A 6,000-nucleotide genomic window follows, 5' to 3' on the forward strand; every position below is an offset into this window, starting at 1 on the left:
ATAGCGGCTGCCGTGTTCGCCTACACCGGCTTTGGCTTGTAGCCCAGTTGGGCCGAAGCCCGGTTGGGGGGCCGGCCTCGTAGGCCGGCAGGTTGATGAAGTCGACAGCCGGATCGACGTTCTCGACATAAAAATAGGACTGCTGCCACCGTTTTACTGACTGTGACAGTTTGATGACGGGGAAGGCATTCCTCTTCACCGGCCGGCGCACGGCGACGAACCTGACGCGTTCGGACGCCGTGTCCTTGGCGGAGGTGCCGAGTTTGCCATAGAAGAATGCTCCCCACAGCTTGAGTGTGGGGAGGATGCCGATGTAGCCCTCGCACGCCATGATGAAGGCGGCGAGCAGGGTCACAGTGTTGGGCATCAGATGATGCGGTTGGAGATGGTTGAAGTCGAGGAACGAGCGGAGGAAGCCGCTCACCGGAAGGCCGAAGCCGTGGAGAAAGTGCGAGCGAAAGATGACCCGCTTGTTCCCCTTCAGCGCCGGCAAAATCTCCTCCGCCGGCAGCACCCGCGCCTTGATGAACGCCGCGTTGGGCATCCGGCGCGTATCCCGAAGGAAGGAGATGTGGTCTTCAATCACCATCAAGCCGTCCCAGTCACCGCCCTTCTTGCGCGCCATGGCTTCAGACGGGGCTGCGAAGGGAGGAGGAGCACAGAGGCGGCGAACGGCGGCAACACCACGGCAAGCACGGAGCGGCGACAGTAGCAATGGCGGAGAGAGCAAGAGGAGGAAGAGAGTGTGGGAGGGGGCGTGCGTGCTCCGCCGCACCCCTCCCTCCCCCTACTTATAGCCCTCGGGCTACGAAGCCGAGGGGGCGGGACGTGGGATCGTGGGATTAACTGCGCCCACGACCCCACGACCCCCCGGATTACAGTGCAAACTTACTGCGCCATGAACGCTCGTGGGAATCGCAACTGCCCACCTCGCACAGCGGATCCGCCCGCGTGTCGAGGCCTGGTAGTGGCAGGCCCGGCCCACTATCATGTCCCATCGGGAGCGTGGGGTGGCAGGCTGGCGAGCGCCGCGTGGCGTGCGTGTGGCGGGCGGCGACTCTGGGAAGCTTAGCAGGCACGCCACCTGTTTTCCCGCCTTGGAGTTCAAAATCGGCCAACGATCCCGCCTTGTCAAAGCCAACTCCAGCAGCCGGCGCACCGCAAGGCGGCTCGAACATTCTCCCGGAGCTCGGTGAGGGGGGAAAACTTCGCGGCCCCTCGACCACAACGCCTCACCATCTTCGGGGACTACTGTCGGAGTATTGGGCCACGGGTAGCCTCACCCGAGTCCCTGAACATGTCAAAACTTTGGGCCGGCTTCGCCCTGCAGTGTTCCAAGCTGAAGCTCCGCCCTCCGGGGGCCGGCTGGCTTAACGGCCGGCCACCGGAGGACGGCCAATCACCAGCAGATAGAACTAAGAGCGACCGGCTCCAGTCAGCCGGCCTCTAGAGAGGATGGTGTCGTGCAGGCGGCCACCTGATGCCCGCAGAGTCTGTGCCCCCATCAAGAGGACGAGAGAGGGCATGGCTACAGTGAAGCCCCTCACCCCCGAATCTTGGGCTGGTCATGGCCACAGTGCCCCATACAGGCGGAGATCTCCGCACGACGTGGCACTGTTGCCACTCCCCCTTGACGTCATTCCGGATAGGCAGAGCCCTGTTCCCCACGACGACCTGTCGGTACGGCCTGCAGGCTGCGGGCCCTATCGGGCAGTGACGTCTCGGAAGACGGTGGATGCTGAACCAGTCGGACCTGGGGAAGGCCGGCCTCCAGCAAGCGGCCGTCCCTTCCCCTGAAGCAAGTGCACCATTAACCTGATGAGACCAGGTGTGGCTACAGTGATCTCCTATCAGGCGGCGGGACTGTAGCCACACTGAGCTGACCAAGCCCGCGTCATTAGCAGCACGACTACAGTGAGCAGCCACCGACCAGACCCGCTAACGGCGGGAGCGGCCTGTCGGCTCCGTACCAGACAGTCGGCGGGGCCCACCAGGCGGCGGGCCCCAATAGTCGGCGGAGAAGCCAGAGGCCGGAGTCACTGACAGCCGGGCCCAGCACCCGGCCGGATTACCATTGTACCGCTAGGAGGTAGGCCTATATAAACCCCCCAGGGCACCCATGCAAAGGGTTCCCACTCCCTTAGAACTAGCCATTCCCCTAGAGCAGGAGAGAGCTAGCCTTGCCTTCTCCTACCTCTATCATACAGCTCAAGGAGCACCTTTGTATCACTTGTGCCTTAGTGATCATGCGGAGACCCCGCAGAGCAGGACTAGGGGTGTTATCTCCTAGGAGAGCCCTGAACCTGGGTAAAGTACGCCGGCGTTCGTGTCTACGCCTCATCCCGCTTCCAGGCACCGGAGACGTTCTACTGGCTCCCACCATGATAAGGCATCCATTGGCATATGTCGCACCCAACCCCTGACAATAAGCGTGTGTCTTGTACCTAGTAATTGTAAGTTCAGTGGTCGATGTTGGCATGTCGCAAGAATAGTTGTTATCTTAGTGCTTTAAGATCTTTCAAGGAGTCGTATGCTTTCATAGGACTTTGTGGCTGTATGGATATGCTGCTCATTGAATTTTCAAGCACGTGGTTTCATTATGTCCATGCTATGGCACTCATACGTGGTCTCATGAATGATTCCTGGATCAGTTTAGTGTGTCATGTAACAATTGACAGGTTTATAAGTTACCACATTTCTGTAGTTCATTAGTTAGGTGCTATCACGCACAGATTAGATATCACTAGAGCCTAGATGATCCTATCTTTGCATAATGTATTGATGTGTTCCGGTTTTTGTTGGTTAGTGTTTTTATTCAGAAAACAAATTCTGGGCCATGTAATGGATATTTTTGTAACTTGTCAGCAAGTGAGAATGCAGATTCATAGGTTTTAACACACATGGTTTAAATGATTGTTTAACACCGCCGAAGAACTGCATAACCAAAGTCCTATGCTTGTTTAAATCCTGTATCAGTGTCCCGTTCTTGTAAACCTTACGTAAAGCTAAAATTCCTTCGTGTCTTGCTCTTTTGCTGGTGCCACAATACATATTAGATTGCTAGCTGTACTTGTTTCCATCTAAAATTACTTGGGTGTCATTCATCTTCTTAGTTTTGTTGCTATGATGCATTGAGTTGTAGACCTAGTTATTAGAGTTTTTTCTGCTAGTACTTTTGGTAAGGCAATATAATAGGTTGTAGTGGTTCTACTACTGGTTTATGTACATCCATATATGTATAATTTGCAATTTTCATTTCTAAGATCAATTTGGCATCACAGGTTCTCAATTACTTTGATTACATCGATGTCAAAGGTGACGCGAATCAGATCTTTGTCAACTATAGCGCCATTCACAACATCGACACAAAGTCAGGTATCTACTCATCTTCTCGAACATATATGGGCCTGATGCTTGATGACCAGATGCTTGATGCATGTAGCATGTGCTCCTTGTGCATATATATGCATTTGTTCAGATTTTTGTGGCACACGCTATGGTCTAAAAGATTGTTTATTTTATTTTTGTTCATACATGAGCACATTTTCTTATTGCCTTATGTCAAGGGATCAATTGATGTAAACTCAGTCCTTAATATGTGGATGTATGTGCTGTTTTGCAGGTTGAAGGTGTTAAGGTGTTGGAGATGTCATTGTACTTGCGGAGCGTTTTTTCGGTAGTGGAATAGTGTATTGTTATGTTGTGGCTGATAAACTGTGTTTCCCGTTTTTGACTGGAATATTGTAATAAATTGTGTTTCTCCTTTCTGATTGGAATATTGTGGCTATTATTTAAAGATTTTTATGTGTTTCTCCTTTCTGCTTGGTACATGGTTTAGTAACAAGCTGTGAAAAATTTAAAATCTGATGATTGGGACCCATCGCCTAGAAGAATCTGACAATTTTGGACTTGCTTGACTACAATAATCTGAAAATTGACCCTAACCGAATAAAATAAAATACAAATAAGGAATTATTTGGAAAACCGAATCTAATAAAAGATAAAAGCCAAAAAATAAAAATTATAGAGAATGGAAAAAGGCCACAGCCCAGAAAATAAAAAAGGCCGAATTGTAGGCTTTGTCCCATGTGGCTGTCCAGAATTAATAGGAAAAAAATATAAAAGGCTGAATTGTTAGGCCTGGCCCATGTAAAACACCCAATCGGATCGGGCTAATTCTTATCAACGACCTTTTCATTTCGTCGCAATTTTGCCACATCATCTAGCCACGTCGGATCCGACGTGGCCTGGGCGGACAGCTAGTGACCAAAACAGAAGGTCGTAGGATCAACGACCTTTTGTTTTGGTCGTAAACGTCTACGACGTTTTCACAGAGAAGGTCATTAATTTCAGTTTACGACCGCCAGCTTTTGACCTTCTGTTTTTGGTCACAAAAAGGTCTGAAAAACAATGACCATTCAGTGACCAATAGTCAAGGTCACAAGTTAACATATTTCTTGTAGTGTGAAAAGGATCAAGTTTTGGGTCCAAGATATATCAACATTGGGGGCTGTTGTGTCCGGCATCTGGTTTTATCATATGTTGTTACCTTCATGTCAAGTGTGAATTGAATGTAGTGGCACACAAATTAGCTCGTAGCTGTGAGCATGATGTAAATCATACTCCCTCCATTTTTGTATACAAGGCCACAAACCCATATTACATGTACCAAGGTAAAATTAATGGCTACTTAAACCAATGTTGCAAACTAGTCTTTTCTCCTTGCTTGACGTGTTAATTAATGTGTATTTTTCTCTCCAATGCACAACAAGACAACTCTCTCACTCTTAGTTGGTTGATTAATACGGTGCATGCAAATCAATCTTCTCACTCCTGCATGCATGCATGAGGTATTAATGTCTTTAGTTGGTAGTACGAGGCAAACCTCATCAATTTTACATCGATTTGTGTTAGTGGCCTTGTATAGCTGCAAATTGTAATTTTGATAGTGGTCTTGTATACAAAAATGGAGGGAGTATTTATGATGGTGTGATTTCAGAATGTATCCAGGATGAACGTTGTAACAGTGTTTATTAATCAATGAAGTGTTGTCATTCTCTATAAAAAGGCGAGGTAACTCAAATACGTGTTATGGAAAAACTACAAATTTGAAAAATTGAATTGGATGATTTTTTTGTTTCTCAAATTTAGAAATTGTATACAAACCAACCGTAATGGGAAATGACCGCAAAGAAATCAAATCTGGATAGTCAATGGTGCTGCCAACAACATACATGTTGTCGAGGTGCATTATGATTTGTGGTGGTGGTTGTGTGTGTGTCTGTGTGTGTGTGTGGGGGGGGGGTCCTCCTTACTCGCTGAGGTGATAATGTTTTGGCATGGTTAACCCTGTTTCGACAGGCCAATAATGATCACACGATTTTTCACTATAACATAACCACTTATCGTTGATGAAACAAAACCCCTCACCAGTTATGGGTCGCCAATCCATCAGTAACTTCCGCGAGTGATGAAGATGAATTTATGTGTCGGCTAGCCCATCAATGGAGTTGACAAAGCACCGACGGGCCTCTTGAACCTGTCATCCATATTGAGGATGAACTGGTTGAGATTGGGGTGGCTGATGTATATGTTAGGCGTCGAGGCCCATCAATAGTGTATTCTTCATTAACGAGCCGTTATAATGCACTGCCTTTTAGCAGACCCTAAATGTTGAGGAAGCTGAACAATTCATACATATTTCATAGACATATTACTATATTTTATCTATATATGACAAAGTGGTGTCGATAATACATACCTATTATGAATAATAGGTTTGCACATAATTAAAAGTTCGACAAATGCAATTCACAAACTTCTAGAAACCTAATAAATGGTAACAAATGATATATGTTTCTTTGGTATGTTGTTGTCTTCGTGAGCTGTGCTGAAGTTTGGAAGTTTCCAACATCTTTCCAAAAACCTAACTCATCATGATCAAGTTTGTAACGCTCGGAACATCGAACACCACAAACCCTTGTCGCCTCTCGACCCTAG

This window comes from Triticum dicoccoides, chromosome 4B, assembly GCF_002162155.2.
Source record: "Triticum dicoccoides isolate Atlit2015 ecotype Zavitan chromosome 4B, WEW_v2.0, whole genome shotgun sequence".
Classification (NCBI taxonomy): Eukaryota; Viridiplantae; Streptophyta; class Magnoliopsida; order Poales; family Poaceae; genus Triticum; species Triticum dicoccoides.